The following is a 15,555-nucleotide window of genomic DNA, read 5'->3' as shown; positions in this document are numbered from 1 at the left end:
GCGTTCCATTGCCACATTCCATCTACTGCAGGCAGGATACCTGGCTGGCTGAATGTCGCTGAGAAGCTCACAGAGACCGCCATAAGCAACAGTTTAACAGAATGCCACAGACTAATCAACCAAACTTTTTGGGTTGGGTTCTCTTTTATAGTCTGCAGGCATTAAATGAAAGAAGTCAGTGTTCCAGCAGAAGGAGACAACGTTTCAGAAAAGGCATTGTAGCAAACCAAAAAAGAAATTTTAAGCGCAGCAGAGTAACCAGCGCACATACCTGTTAGCTCAGGTGAGTTTAAAAGGCTGCTGTTGATAACAAGGGCATTTGCTAAATAGATGGTGTGTGTGCAACAATATACTGAAAGGTCAATTATATTGTGCAGCTTATCTCACCACCTGTAGTTATTTAGGTGAAAGCTCCAAAATGCTTGCCTAATATGTCTGTTTATCCAAAAGGAAGTAAAAAGGGAGAGCTAGAAAGATAGCATTGCATCACATTACATGGCAATGCAATGCACAGTTGCTGAAGTTGAACCAAAATGAGCTTGTAATCTGGCTTCTGCAACTTTGAACATGAAAAATCCAATGAGGAGAAGAAAAGCAAAGCCAAAGAGTCCATCCCAAAATCCGACAAACAAGCAAAATGAACAAAAAACATTGAATTCAATTCTTTCTGATTTTAGAAACTGCATTAAAGAAGGGGTGCACCGGTCCTGGAGATACTGCAATACCAGGTCAATGCGTGGAGTGGACAGAGCAAGCTCTTTTTCCATCTCCCTGTTCTAAAAATCCATTTAATATATGGTCCCCAGATAGGGGACGTATCAGATATTAAACTGATAAGAACAGATACTACACTTGATCTTAGCCAAAAGGCCGAGAAGCGATAACCAGAATTGGTTTCAAACTACGGAGCCACCCAAGGATCCTGAAAAGTCCATTTGTGGAGATGAGCTCCTGGACTCCCGTTAAGAAGACATGTTGTCAACCTCTAGATCCCTTACATGCCTGCACTTTTCGGCTTGCTGCTGCTGCAATCCACGCGTTTTAGATCTGCATAACTCCACCTCTTTAAACACAGCACCTTCACCCCCTGCTGTTCCCACCCGCCTCAACACCGTTGGAAGGGAGGAGAACCAATTAAGGCGGGGGGTGGGGTGGAACGAGCAGCTGTCTACCCTTAGCAGGAGGGCTCCTGATTACATACCTCTCCTGCTGCTGCTGCTGCTGGCTGTCCAGCAGCAGACTGAAGGTGGCTGCTGCTGTGCACAGGTATATAAAGGCTCAGAGCCTATTATGACACGCGCAGCCAGCGTTCCATTGCCACATTCCATCTACTGCAGGCAGGATACCTGGCTGGCTGAATGTCGCTGAGAAGCTCACAGAGACCGCCATAAGCAACAGTTTAACAGAATGCCACAGACTAATCAACCAAACTTTTTGGGTTGGGTTCTCTTTTATAGTCTGCAGGCATTAAATGAAAGAAGTCAGTGTTCCAGCAGAAGGAGACAACGTTTCAGAAAAGGCATTGTAGCAAACCAAAAAAGAAATTTTAAGCGCAGCAGAGTAACCAGCGCACATACCTGTTAGCTCAGGTGAGTTTAAAAGGCTGCTGTTGATAACAAGGGCATTTGCTAAATAGATGGTGTGTGTGCAACAATATACTGAAAGGTCAATTATATTGTGCAGCTTATCTCACCACCTGTAGTTATTTAGGTGAAAGCTCCAAAATGCTTGCCTAATATGTCTGTTTATCCAAAAGGAAGTAAAAAGGGAGAGCTAGAAAGATAGCATTGCATCACATTACATGGCAATGCAATGCACAGTTGCTGAAGTTGAACCAAAATGAGCTTGTAATCTGGCTTCTGCAACTTTGAACATGAAAAATCCAATGAGGAGAAGAAAAGCAAAGCCAAAGAGTCCATCCCAAAATCCGACAAACAAGCAAAATGAACAAAAAACATTGAATTCAATTCTTTCTGATTTTAGAAACTGCATTAAAGAAGGGGTGCACCGGTCCTGGAGACACTGCAATACCAGGTCAATGCGTGGAGTGGACAGAGCAAGCTCTTTTTCCATCTCCCTGTTCTAAAAATCCATTTAATATATGGTCCCCAGATAGGGGACGTATCAGATATTAAACTGATAAGAACAGATACTACACTTGATCTTAGCCAAAAGGCCGAGAAGCGATAACCAGAATTGGTTTCAAACTACGGAGCCACCCAAGGATCCTGAAAAGTCCATTTGTGGAGATGAGCTCCTGGACTCCCGTTAAGAAGACATGTTGTCAACCTCTAGATCCCTTACATGCCTGCACTTTTCGGCTTGCTGCTGCTGCAATCCACGCGTTTTAGATCTGCATAACTCCACCTCTTTAAACACAGCACCTTCACCCCCTGCTGTTCCCACCCGCCTCAACACCGTTGGAAGGGAGGAGAACCAATTAAGGCGGGGGGTGGGGTGGAACGAGCAGCTGTCTACCCTTAGCAGGAGGGCTCCTGATTACATACCTCTCCTGCTGCTGCTGCTGCTGGCTGTCCAGCAGCAGACTGAAGGTGGCTGCTGCTGTGCACAGGTATATAAAGGCTCAGAGCCTATTATGACACGCGCAGCCAGCGTTCCATTGCCACATTCCATCTACTGCAGGCAGGATACCTGGCTGGCTGAATGTCACTGAGAAGCTCACAGAGACCGCCATAAGCAACAGTTTAACAGAATGCCACAGACTAATCAACCAAACTTTTTGGGTTGGGTTCTCTTTTATAGTCTGCAGGCATTAAATGAAAGAAGTCAGTGTTCCAGCAGAAGGAGACAACGTTTCAGAAAAGGCATTGTAGCAAACCAAAAAAGAAATTTTAAGCGCAGCAGAGTAACCAGCGCACATACCTGTTAGCTCAGGTGAGTTTAAAAGGCTGCTGTTGATAACAAGGGCATTTGCTAAATAGATGGTGTGTGTGCAACAATATACTGAAAGGTCAATTATATTGTGCAGCTTATCTCACCACCTGTAGTTATTTAGGTGAAAGCTCCAAAATGCTTGCCTAATATGTCTGTTTATCCAAAAGGAAGTAAAAAAGGGAGAGCTAGAAAGATAGCATTGCATCACATTACATGGCAATGCAATGCACAGTTGCTGAAGTTGAACCAAAATGAGCTTGTAATCTGGCTTCTGCAACTTTGAACATGAAAAATCCAATGAGGAGAAGAAAAGCAAAGCCAAAGAGTCCATCCCAAAATCCGACAAACAAGCAAAATGAACAAAAAAACATTGAATTCAATTCTTTCTGATTTTAGAAACTGCATTAAAGAAGGGGTGCACCGGTCCTGGAGATACTGCAATACCAGGTCAATGCGTGGAGTGGACAGAGCAAGCTCTTTTTCCATCTCCCTGTTCTAAAAATCCATTTAATATATGGTCCCCAGATAGGGGACGTATCAGATATTAAACTGATAAGAACAGATACTACACTTGATCTTAGCCAAAAGGCCGAGAAGCGATAACCAGAATTGGTTTCAAACTACGGAGCCACCCAAGGATCCTGAAAAGTCCATTTGTGGAGATGAGCTCCTGGACTCCCGTTAAGAAGACATGTTGTCAACCTCTAGATCCCTTACATGCCTGCACTTTTCGGCTTGCTGCTGCTGCAATCCACGCGTTTTAGATCTGCATAACTCCACCTCTTTAAACACAGCACCTTCACCCCCTGCTGTTCCCACCCGCCTCAACACCGTTGGAAGGGAGGAGAACCAATTAAGGCGGGGGGTGGGGTGGAACGAGCAGCTGTCTACCCTTAGCAGGAGGGCTCCTGATTACATACCTCTCCTGCTGCTGCTGCTGCTGGCTGTCCAGCAGCAGACTGAAGGTGGCTGCTGCTGTGCACAGGTATATAAAGGCTCAGAGCCTATTATGACACGCGCAGCCAGCGTTCCATTGCCACATTCCATCTACTGCAGGCAGGATACCTGGCTGGCTGAATGTCGCTGAGAAGCTCACAGAGACCGCCATAAGCAACAGTTTAACAGAATGCCACAGACTAATCAACCAAACTTTTTGGGTTGGGTTCTCTTTTATAGTCTGCAGGCATTAAATGAAAGAAGTCAGTGTTCCAGCAGAAGGAGACAACGTTTCAGAAAAGGCATTGTAGCAAACCAAAAAAGAAATTTTAAGCGCAGCAGAGTAACCAGCGCACATACCTGTTAGCTCAGGTGAGTTTAAAAGGCTGCTGTTGATAACAAGGGCATTTGCTAAATAGATGGTGTGTGTGCAACAATATACTGAAAGGTCAATTATATTGTGCAGCTTATCTCACCACCTGTAGTTATTTAGGTGAAAGCTCCAAAATGCTTGCCTAATATGTCTGTTTATCCAAAAGGAAGTAAAAAGGGAGAGCTAGAAAGATAGCATTGCATCACATTACATGGCAATGCAATGCACAGTTGCTGAAGTTGAACCAAAATGAGCTTGTAATCTGGCTTCTGCAACTTTGAACATGAAAAATCCAATGAGGAGAAGAAAAGCAAAGCCAAAGAGTCCATCCCAAAATCCGACAAACAAGCAAAATGAACAAAAAACATTGAATTCAATTCTTTCTGATTTTAGAAACTGCATTAAAGAAGGGGTGCACCGGTCCTGGAGATACTGCAATACCAGGTCAATGCGTGGAGTGGACAGAGCAAGCTCTTTTTCCATCTCCCTGTTCTAAAAATCCATTTAATATATGGTCCCCAGATAGGGGACGTATCAGATATTAAACTGATAAGAACAGATACTACACTTGATCTTAGCCAAAAGGCCGAGAAGCGATAACCAGAATTGGTTTCAAACTACGGAGCCACCCAAGGATCCTGAAAAGTCCATTTGTGGAGATGAGCTCCTGGACTCCCGTTAAGAAGACATGTTGTCAACCTCTAGATCCCTTACATGCCTGCACTTTTCGGCTTGCTGCTGCTGCAATCCACGCGTTTTAGATCTGCATAACTCCACCTCTTTAAACACAGCACCTTCACCCCCTGCTGTTCCCACCCGCCTCAACACCGTTGGAAGGGAGGAGAACCAATTAAGGCGGGGGGTGGGGTGGAACGAGCAGCTGTCTACCCTTAGCAGGAGGGCTCCTGATTACATACCTCTCCTGCTGCTGCTGCTGCTGGCTGTCCAGCAGCAGACTGAAGGTGGCTGCTGCTGTGCACAGGTATATAAAGGCTCAGAGCCTATTATGACACGCGCAGCCAGCGTTCCATTGCCACATTCCATCTACTGCAGGCAGGATACCTGGCTGGCTGAATGTCGCTGAGAAGCTCACAGAGACCGCCATAAGCAACAGTTTAACAGAATGCCACAGACTAATCAACCAAACTTTTTGGGTTGGGTTCTCTTTTATAGTCTGCAGGCATTAAATGAAAGAAGTCAGTGTTCCAGCAGAAGGAGACAACGTTTCAGAAAAGGCATTGTAGCAAACCAAAAAAGAAATTTTAAGCGCAGCAGAGTAACCAGCGCACATACCTGTTAGCTCAGGTGAGTTTAAAAGGCTGCTGTTGATAACAAGGGCATTTGCTAAATAGATGGTGTGTGTGCAACAATATATTGAAAGGTCAATTATATTGTGCAGCTTATCTCACCACCTGTAGTTATTTAGGTGAAAGCTCCAAAATGCTTGCCTAATATGTCTGTTTATCCAAAAGGAAGTAAAAAGGGAGAGCTAGAAAGATAGCATTGCATCACATTACATGGCAATGCAATGCACAGTTGCTGAAGTTGAACCAAAATGAGCTTGTAATCTGGCTTCTGCAACTTTGAACATGAAAAATCCAATGAGGAGAAGAAAAGCAAAGCCAAAGAGTCCATCCCAAAATCCGACAAACAAGCAAAATGAACAAAAAAACATTGAATTCAATTCTTTCTGATTTTAGAAACTGCATTAAAGAAGGGGTGCACCGGTCCTGGAGATACTGCAATACCAGGTCAATGCGTGGAGTGGACAGAGCAAGCTCTTTTTCCATCTCCCTGTTCTAAAAATCCATTTAATATATGGTCCCCAGATAGGGGACGTATCAGATATTAAACTGATAAGAACAGATACTACACTTGATCTTAGCCAAAAGGCCGAGAAGCGATAACCAGAATTGGTTTCAAACTACGGAGCCACCCAAGGATCCTGAAAAGTCCATTTGTGGAGATGAGCTCCTGGACTCCCGTTAAGAAGACATGTTGTCAACCTCTAGATCCCTTACATGCCTGCACTTTTCGGCTTGCTGCTGCTGCAATCCACGCGTTTTAGATCTGCATAACTCCACCTCTTTAAACACAGCACCTTCACCCCCTGCTGTTCCCACCCGCCTCAACACCGTTGGAAGGGAGGAGAACCAATTAAGGCGGGGGGTGGGGTGGAACGAGCAGCTGTCTACCCTTAGCAGGAGGGCTCCTGATTACATACCTCTCCTGCTGCTGCTGCTGCTGGCTGTCCAGCAGCAGACTGAAGGTGGCTGCTGCTGTGCACAGGTATATAAAGGCTCAGAGCCTATTATGACACGCGCAGCCAGCGTTCCATTGCCACATTCCATCTACTGCAGGCAGGATACCTGGCTGGCTGAATGTCGCTGAGAAGCTCACAGAGACCGCCATAAGCAACAGTTTAACAGAATGCCACAGACTAATCAACCAAACTTTTTGGGTTGGGTTCTCTTTTATAGTCTGCAGGCATTAAATGAAAGAAGTCAGTGTTCCAGCAGAAGGAGACAACGTTTCAGAAAAGGCATTGTAGCAAACCAAAAAAGAAATTTTAAGCGCAGCAGAGTAACCAGCGCACATACCTGTTAGCTCAGGTGAGTTTAAAAGGCTGCTGTTGATAACAAGGGCATTTGCTAAATAGATGGTGTGTGTGCAACAATATACTGAAAGGTCAATTATATTGTGCAGCTTATCTCACCACCTGTAGTTATTTAGGTGAAAGCTCCAAAATGCTTGCCTAATATGTCTGTTTATCCAAAAGGAAGTAAAAAGGGAGAGCTAGAAAGATAGCATTGCATCACATTACATGGCAATGCAATGCACAGTTGCTGAAGTTGAACCAAAATGAGCTTGTAATCTGGCTTCTGCAACTTTGAACATGAAAAATCCAATGAGGAGAAGAAAAGCAAAGCCAAAGAGTCCATCCCAAAATCCGACAAACAAGCAAAATGAACAAAAAACATTGAATTCAATTCTTTCTGATTTTAGAAACTGCATTAAAGAAGGGGTGCACCGGTCCTGGAGATACTGCAATACCAGGTCAATGCGTGGAGTGGACAGAGCAAGCTCTTTTTCCATCTCCCTGTTCTAAAAATCCATTTAATATATGGTCCCCAGATAGGGGACGTATCAGATATTAAACTGATAAGAACAGATACTACACTTGATCTTAGCCAAAAGGCCGAGAAGCGATAACCAGAATTGGTTTCAAACTACGGAGCCACCCAAGGATCCTGAAAAGTCCATTTGTGGAGATGAGCTCCTGGACTCCCGTTAAGAAGACATGTTGTCAACCTCTAGATCCCTTACATGCCTGCACTTTTCGGCTTGCTGCTGCTGCAATCCACGCGTTTTAGATCTGCATAACTCCACCTCTTTAAACACAGCACCTTCACCCCCTGCTGTTCCCACCCGCCTCAACACCGTTGGAAGGGAGGAGAACCAATTAAGGCGGGGGGTGGGGTGGAACGAGCAGCTGTCTACCCTTAGCAGGAGGGCTCCTGATTACATACCTCTCCTGCTGCTGCTGCTGCTGGCTGTCCAGCAGCAGACTGAAGGTGGCTGCTGCTGTGCACAGGTATATAAAGGCTCAGAGCCTATTATGACACGCGCAGCCAGCGTTCCATTGCCACATTCCATCTACTGCAGGCAGGATACCTGGCTGGCTGAATGTCGCTGAGAAGCTCACAGAGACCGCCATAAGCAACAGTTTAACAGAATGCCACAGACTAATCAACCAAACTTTTTGGGTTGGGTTCTCTTTTATAGTCTGCAGGCATTAAATGAAAGAAGTCAGTGTTCCAGCAGAAGGAGACAACGTTTCAGAAAAGGCATTGTAGCAAACCAAAAAAGAAATTTTAAGCGCAGCAGAGTAACCAGCGCACATACCTGTTAGCTCAGGTGAGTTTAAAAGGCTGCTGTTGATAACAAGGGCATTTGCTAAATAGATGGTGTGTGTGCAACAATATACTGAAAGGTCAATTATATTGTGCAGCTTATCTCACCACCTGTAGTTATTTAGGTGAAAGCTCCAAAATGCTTGCCTAATATGTCTGTTTATCCAAAAGGAAGTAAAAAGGGAGAGCTAGAAAGATAGCATTGCATCACATTACATGGCAATGCAATGCACAGTTGCTGAAGTTGAACCAAAATGAGCTTGTAATCTGGCTTCTGCAACTTTGAACATGAAAAATCCAATGAGGAGAAGAAAAGCAAAGCCAAAGAGTCCATCCCAAAATCCGACAAACAAGCAAAATGAACAAAAAGCATTGAATTCAATTCTTTCTGATTTTAGAAACTGCATTAAAGAAGGGGTGCACCGGTCCTGGAGATACTGCAATACCAGGTCAATGCGTGGAGTGGACAGAGCAAGCTCTTTTTCCATCTCCCTGTTCTAAAAATCCATTTAATATATGGTCCCCAGATAGGGGACGTATCAGATATTAAACTGATAAGAACAGATACTACACTTGATCTTAGCCAAAAGGCCGAGAAGCGATAACCAGAATTGGTTTCAAACTACGGAGCCACCCAAGGATCCTGAAAAGTCCATTTGTGGAGATGAGCTCCTGGACTCCCGTTAAGAAGACATGTTGTCAACCTCTAGATCCCTTACATGCCTGCACTTTTCGGCTTGCTGCTGCTGCAATCCACGCGTTTTAGATCTGCATAACTCCACCTCTTTAAACACAGCACCTTCACCCCCTGCTGTTCCCACCCGCCTCAACACCGTTGGAAGGGAGGAGAACCAATTAAGGCGGGGGGTGGGGTGGAACGAGCAGCTGTCTACCCTTAGCAGGAGGGCTCCTGATTACATACCTCTCCTGCTGCTGCTGCTGCTGGCTGTCCAGCAGCAGACTGAAGGTGGCTGCTGCTGTGCACAGGTATATAAAGGCTCAGAGCCTATTATGACACGCGCAGCCAGCGTTCCATTGCCACATTCCATCTACTGCAGGCAGGATACCTGGCTGGCTGAATGTCGCTGAGAAGCTCACAGAGACCGCCATAAGCAACAGTTTAACAGAATGCCACAGACTAATCAACCAAACTTTTTGGGTTGGGTTCTCTTTTATAGTCTGCAGGCATTAAATGAAAGAAGTCAGTGTTCCAGCAGAAGGAGACAACGTTTCAGAAAAGGCATTGTAGCAAACCAAAAAAGAAATTTTAAGCGCAGCAGAGTAACCAGCGCACATACCTGTTAGCTCAGGTGAGTTTAAAAGGCTGCTGTTGATAACAAGGGCATTTGCTAAATAGATGGTGTGTGTGCAACAATATACTGAAAGGTCAATTATATTGTGCAGCTTATCTCACCACCTGTAGTTATTTAGGTGAAAGCTCCAAAATGCTTGCCTAATATGTCTGTTTATCCAAAAGGAAGTAAAAAGGGAGAGCTAGAAAGATAGCATTGCATCACATTACATGGCAATGCAATGCACAGTTGCTGAAGTTGAACCAAAATGAGCTTGTAATCTGGCTTCTGCAACTTTGAACATGAAAAATCCAATGAGGAGAAGAAAAGCAAAGCCAAAGAGTCCATCCCAAAATCCGACAAACAAGCAAAATGAACAAAAAACATTGAATTCAATTCTTTCTGATTTTAGAAACTGCATTAAAGAAGGGGTGCACCGGTCCTGGAGATACTGCAATACCAGGTCAATGCGTGGAGTGGACAGAGCAAGCTCTTTTTCCATCTCCCTGTTCTAAAAATCCATTTAATATATGGTCCCCAGATAGGGGACGTATCAGATATTAAACTGATAAGAACAGATACTACACTTGATCTTAGCCAAAAGGCCGAGAAGCGATAACCAGAATTGGTTTCAAACTACGGAGCCACCCAAGGATCCTGAAAAGTCCATTTGTGGAGATGAGCTCCTGGACTCCCGTTAAGAAGACATGTTGTCAACCTCTAGATCCCTTACATGCCTGCACTTTTCGGCTTGCTGCTGCTGCAATCCACGCGTTTTAGATCTGCATAACTCCACCTCTTTAAACACAGCACCTTCACCCCCTGCTGTTCCCACCCGCCTCAACACCGTTGGAAGGGAGGAGAACCAATTAAGGCGGGGGGTGGGGTGGAACGAGCAGCTGTCTACCCTTAGCAGGAGGGCTCCTGATTACATACCTCTCCTGCTGCTGCTGCTGCTGGCTGTCCAGCAGCAGACTGAAGGTGGCTGCTGCTGTGCACAGGTATATAAAGGCTCAGAGCCTATTATGACACGCGCAGCCAGCGTTCCATTGCCACATTCCATCTACTGCAGGCAGGATACCTGGCTGGCTGAATGTCGCTGAGAAGCTCACAGAGACCGCCATAAGCAACAGTTTAACAGAATGCCACAGACTAATCAACCAAACTTTTTGGGTTGGGTTCTCTTTTATAGTCTGCAGGCATTAAATGAAAGAAGTCAGTGTTCCAGCAGAAGGAGACAACGTTTCAGAAAAGGCATTGTAGCAAACCAAAAAAGAAATTTTAAGCGCAGCAGAGTAACCAGCGCACATACCTGTTAGCTCAGGTGAGTTTAAAAGGCTGCTGTTGATAACAAGGGCATTTGCTAAATAGATGGTGTGTGTGCAACAATATACTGAAAGGTCAATTATATTGTGCAGCTTATCTCACCACCTGTAGTTATTTAGGTGAAAGCTCCAAAATGCTTGCCTAATATGTCTGTTTATCCAAAAGGAAGTAAAAAGGGAGAGCTAGAAAGATAGCATTGCATCACATTACATGGCAATGCAATGCACAGTTGCTGAAGTTGAACCAAAATGAGCTTGTAATCTGGCTTCTGCAACTTTGAACATGAAAAATCCAATGAGGAGAAGAAAAGCAAAGCCAAAGAGTCCATCCCAAAATCCGACAAACAAGCAAAATGAACAAAAAACATTGAATTCAATTCTTTCTGATTTTAGAAACTGCATTAAAGAAGGGGTGCACCGGTCCTGGAGATACTGCAATACCAGGTCAATGCGTGGAGTGGACAGAGCAAGCTCTTTTTCCATCTCCCTGTTCTAAAAATCCATTTAATATATGGTCCCCAGATAGGGGACGTATCAGATATTAAACTGATAAGAACAGATACTACACTTGATCTTAGCCAAAAGGCCGAGAAGCGATAACCAGAATTGGTTTCAAACTACGGAGCCACCCAAGGATCCTGAAAAGTCCATTTGTGGAGATGAGCTCCTGGACTCCCGTTAAGAAGACATGTTGTCAACCTCTAGATCCCTTACATGCCTGCACTTTTCGGCTTGCTGCTGCTGCAATCCACGCGTTTTAGATCTGCATAACTCCACCTCTTTAAACACAGCACCTTCACCCCCTGCTGTTCCCACCCGCCTCAACACCGTTGGAAGGGAGGAGAACCAATTAAGGCGGGGGGTGGGGTGGAACGAGCAGCTGTCTACCCTTAGCAGGAGGGCTCCTGATTACATACCTCTCCTGCTGCTGCTGCTGCTGGCTGTCCAGCAGCAGACTGAAGGTGGCTGCTGCTGTGCACAGGTATATAAAGGCTCAGAGCCTATTATGACACGCGCAGCCAGCGTTCCATTGCCACATTCCATCTACTGCAGGCAGGATACCTGGCTGGCTGAATGTCGCTGAGAAGCTCACAGAGACCGCCATAAGCAACAGTTTAACAGAATGCCACAGACTAATCAACCAAACTTTTTGGGTTGGGTTCTCTTTTATAGTCTGCAGGCATTAAATGAAAGAAGTCAGTGTTCCAGCAGAAGGAGACAACGTTTCAGAAAAGGCATTGTAGCAAACCAAAAAAGAAATTTTAAGCGCAGCAGAGTAACCAGCGCACATACCTGTTAGCTCAGGTGAGTTTAAAAGGCTGCTGTTGATAACAAGGGCATTTGCTAAATAGATGGTGTGTGTGCAACAATATACTGAAAGGTCAATTATATTGTGCAGCTTATCTCACCACCTGTAGTTATTTAGGTGAAAGCTCCAAAATGCTTGCCTAATATGTCTGTTTATCCAAAAGGAAGTAAAAAGGGAGAGCTAGAAAGATAGCATTGCATCACATTACATGGCAATGCAATGCACAGTTGCTGAAGTTGAACCAAAATGAGCTTGTAATCTGGCTTCTGCAACTTTGAACATGAAAAATCCAATGAGGAGAAGAAAAGCAAAGCCAAAGAGTCCATCCCAAAATCCGACAAACAAGCAAAATGAACAAAAAACATTGAATTCAATTCTTTCTGATTTTAGAAACTGCATTAAAGAAGGGGTGCACCGGTCCTGGAGATACTGCAATACCAGGTCAATGCGTGGAGTGGACAGAGCAAGCTCTTTTTCCATCTCCCTGTTCTAAAAATCCATTTAATATATGGTCCCCAGATAGGGGACGTATCAGATATTAAACTGATAAGAACAGATACTACACTTGATCTTAGCCAAAAGGCCGAGAAGCGATAACCAGAATTGGTTTCAAACTACGGAGCCACCCAAGGATCCTGAAAAGTCCATTTGTGGAGATGAGCTCCTGGACTCCCGTTAAGAAGACATGTTGTCAACCTCTAGATCCCTTACATGCCTGCACTTTTCAGCTTGCTGCTGCTGCAATCCACGCGTTTTAGATCTGCATAACTCCACCTCTTTAAACACAGCACCTTCACCCCCTGCTGTTCCCACCCGCCTCAACACCGTTGGAAGGGAGGAGAACCAATTAAGGCGGGGGGTGGGGTGGAACGAGCAGCTGTCTACCCTTAGCAGGAGGGCTCCTGATTACATACCTCTCCTGCTGCTGCTGCTGCTGGCTGTCCAGCAGCAGACTGAAGGTGGCTGCTGCTGTGCACAGGTATATAAAGGCTCAGAGCCTATTATGACACACGCAGCCAGCGTTCCATTGCCACATTTCATCTACTGCAGGCAGGATACCTGGCTGGCTGAATGTCGCTGAGAAGCTCACAGAGACCGCCATAAGCAACAGTTTAACAGAATGCCACAGACTAATCAACCAAACTTTTTGGGTTGGGTTCTCTTTTATAGTCTGCAGGCATTAAATGAAAGAAGTCAGTGTTCCAGCAGAAGGAGACAACGTTTCAGAAAAGGCATTGTAGCAAACCAAAAAAGAAATTTTAAGCGCAGCAGAGTAACCAGCGCACATACCTGTTAGCTCAGGTGAGTTTAAAAGGCTGCTGTTGATAAGAAGGGCATTTGCTAAATAGATGGTGTGTGTGCAACAATATACTGAAAGGTCAATTATATTGTGCAGCTTATCTCACCACCTGTAGTTATTTAGGTGAAAGCTCCAAAATGCTTGCCTAATATGTCTGTTTATCCAAAAGGAAGTAAAAAGGGAGAGCTAGAAAGATAGCATTGCATCACATTACATGGCAATGCAATGCACAGTTGCTGAAGTTGAACCAAAATGAGCTTGTAATCTGGCTTCTGCAACTTTGAACATGAAAAATCCAATGAGGAGAAGAAAAGCAAAGCCAAAGAGTCCATCCCAAAATCCGACAAACAAGCAAAATGAACAAAAAACATTGAATTCAATTCTTTCTGATTTTAGAAACTGCATTAAAGAAGGGGTGCACCGGTCCTGGAGATACTGCAATACCAGGTCAATGCGTGGAGTGGACAGAGCAAGCTCTTTTTCCATCTCCCTGTTCTAAAAATCCATTTAATATATGGTCCCCAGATAGGGGACGTATCAGATATTAAACTGATAAGAACAGATACTACACTTGATCTTAGCCAAAAGGCCGAGAAGCGATAACCAGAATTGGTTTCAAACTACGGAGCCACCCAAGGATCCTGAAAAGTCCATTTGTGGAGATGAGCTCCTGGACTCCCGTTAAGAAGACATGTTGTCAACCTCTAGATCCCTTACATGCCTGCACTTTTCGGCTTGCTGCTGCTGCAATCCACGCGTTTTAGATCTGCATAACTCCACCTCTTTAAACACAGCACCTTCACCCCCTGCTGTTCCCACCCGCCTCAACACCGTTGGAAGGGAGGAGAACCAATTAAGGCGGGGGGTGGGGTGGAACGAGCAGCTGTCTACCCTTAGCAGGAGGGCTCCTGATTACATACCTCTCCTGCTGCTGCTGCTGCTGGCTGTCCAGCAGCAGACTGAAGGTGGCTGCTGCTGTGCACAGGTATATAAAGGCTCAGAGCCTATTATGACACGCGCAGCCAGCGTTCCATTGCCACATTCCATCTACTGCAGGCAGGATACCTGGCTGGCTGAATGTCGCTGAGAAGCTCACAGAGACCGCCATAAGCAACAGTTTAACAGAATGCCACAGACTAATCAACCAAACTTTTTGGGTTGGGTTCTCTTTTATAGTCTGCAGGCATTAAATGAAAAAAGTCAGTGTTCCAGCAGAAGGAGACAACGTTTCAGAAAAGGCATTGTAGCAAACCAAAAAAGAAATTTTAAGCGCAGCAGAGTAACCAGCGCACATACCTGTTAGCTCAGGTGAGTTTAAAAGGCTGCTGTTGATAACAAGGGCATTTGCTAAATAGATGGTGTGTGTGCAACAATATACTGAAAGGTCAATTATATTGTGCAGCTTATCTCACCACCTGTAGTTATTTAGGTGAAAGCTCCAAAATGCTTGCCTAATATGTCTGTTTATCCAAAAGGAAGTAAAAAGGGAGAGCTAGAAAGATAGCATTGCATCACATTACATGGCAATGCAATGCACAGTTGCTGAAGTTGAACCAAAATGAGCTTGTAATCTGGCTTCTGCAACTTTGAACATGAAAAATCCAATGAGGAGAAGAAAAGCAAAGCCAAAGAGTCCATCCCAAAATCCGACAAACAAGCAAAATGAACAAAAAACATTGAATTCAATTCTTTCTGATTTTAGAAACTGCATTAAAGAAGGGGTGCACCGGTCCTGGAGATACTGCAATACCAGGTCAATGCGTGGAGTGGACAGAGCAAGCTCTTTTTCCATCTCCCTGTTCTAAAAATCCATTTAATATATGGTCCCCAGATAGGGGACGTATCAGATATTAAACTGATAAGAACAGATACTACACTTGATCTTAGCCAAAAGGCCGAGAAGCGATAACCAGAATTGGTTTCAAACTACGGAGCCACCCAAGGATCCTGAAAAGTCCATTTGTGGAGATGAGCTCCTGGACTCCCGTTAAGAAGACATGTTGTCAACCTCTAGATCCCTTACATGCCTGCACTTTTCGGCTTGCTGCTGCTGCAATCCACGCGTTTTAGATCTGCATAACTCCACCTCTTTAAACACAGCACCTTCACCCCCTGCTGTTCCCACCCGCCTCAACACCGTTGGAAGGGAGGAGAACCAATTAAGGCGGTGGGTGGGGTGGAACGAGCAGCTGTCTACCCTTAGCAGGAGGG

At 44.8% G+C, this 15,555-nt stretch overlaps 12 non-coding genes across 12 annotated transcripts; all 12 read right to left on the bottom strand.

Annotated features, from left to right (window-relative positions):
• Positions 1-691: 691 nt before the first annotated feature.
• LOC141177270 (U2 spliceosomal RNA) lies at positions 692-882 on the bottom strand. Its single transcript, XR_012253880.1, has one exon. It is a non-coding gene; the product is annotated as a U2 spliceosomal RNA (small nuclear RNA).
• Positions 883-1,997: 1,115 nt separating this feature from the next.
• On the bottom strand, positions 1,998-2,188 carry LOC141177387 (U2 spliceosomal RNA). The gene has a single exon (XR_012253986.1). It is a non-coding gene; the product is annotated as a U2 spliceosomal RNA (small nuclear RNA).
• Positions 2,189-3,305: 1,117 nt separating this feature from the next.
• On the bottom strand, positions 3,306-3,496 carry LOC141177268 (U2 spliceosomal RNA). The gene has a single exon (XR_012253879.1). It is a non-coding gene; the product is annotated as a U2 spliceosomal RNA (small nuclear RNA).
• A 1,115-nt stretch (positions 3,497-4,611) lies between these two features.
• LOC141177267 (U2 spliceosomal RNA) lies at positions 4,612-4,802 on the bottom strand. The gene has a single exon (XR_012253878.1). It is a non-coding gene; the product is annotated as a U2 spliceosomal RNA (small nuclear RNA).
• A 1,116-nt stretch (positions 4,803-5,918) lies between these two features.
• LOC141177266 (U2 spliceosomal RNA) lies at positions 5,919-6,109 on the bottom strand. Its single transcript, XR_012253877.1, has one exon. It is a non-coding gene; the product is annotated as a U2 spliceosomal RNA (small nuclear RNA).
• A 1,115-nt stretch (positions 6,110-7,224) lies between these two features.
• LOC141177265 (U2 spliceosomal RNA) lies at positions 7,225-7,415 on the bottom strand. The gene has a single exon (XR_012253876.1). It is a non-coding gene; the product is annotated as a U2 spliceosomal RNA (small nuclear RNA).
• Positions 7,416-8,530: 1,115 nt separating this feature from the next.
• Positions 8,531-8,721, bottom strand: LOC141177264 (U2 spliceosomal RNA). The gene has a single exon (XR_012253875.1). It is a non-coding gene; the product is annotated as a U2 spliceosomal RNA (small nuclear RNA).
• A 1,115-nt stretch (positions 8,722-9,836) lies between these two features.
• LOC141177263 (U2 spliceosomal RNA) lies at positions 9,837-10,027 on the bottom strand. The gene has a single exon (XR_012253874.1). It is a non-coding gene; the product is annotated as a U2 spliceosomal RNA (small nuclear RNA).
• A 1,115-nt stretch (positions 10,028-11,142) lies between these two features.
• Positions 11,143-11,333, bottom strand: LOC141177261 (U2 spliceosomal RNA). The gene has a single exon (XR_012253872.1). It is a non-coding gene; the product is annotated as a U2 spliceosomal RNA (small nuclear RNA).
• Positions 11,334-12,448: 1,115 nt separating this feature from the next.
• Positions 12,449-12,639, bottom strand: LOC141177260 (U2 spliceosomal RNA). The gene has a single exon (XR_012253871.1). It is a non-coding gene; the product is annotated as a U2 spliceosomal RNA (small nuclear RNA).
• Positions 12,640-13,754: 1,115 nt separating this feature from the next.
• LOC141177259 (U2 spliceosomal RNA) lies at positions 13,755-13,945 on the bottom strand. Its single transcript, XR_012253870.1, has one exon. It is a non-coding gene; the product is annotated as a U2 spliceosomal RNA (small nuclear RNA).
• A 1,115-nt stretch (positions 13,946-15,060) lies between these two features.
• LOC141177257 (U2 spliceosomal RNA) lies at positions 15,061-15,251 on the bottom strand. The gene has a single exon (XR_012253869.1). It is a non-coding gene; the product is annotated as a U2 spliceosomal RNA (small nuclear RNA).
• Between the last annotated feature and the right edge of the window lie 304 nt (positions 15,252-15,555).

The sequence above is a fragment of the Phyllobates terribilis genome, unplaced genomic scaffold (genome assembly GCF_046119375.1).
Source record: "Phyllobates terribilis strain yellow unplaced genomic scaffold, ASM4611937v1 Scaffold_27__1_contigs__length_16484149, whole genome shotgun sequence".
Lineage (NCBI taxonomy): Eukaryota > Metazoa > Chordata > Amphibia > Anura > Dendrobatidae > Phyllobates > Phyllobates terribilis.
This window is presented reverse-complemented; position numbering and strand designations above follow the sequence as displayed.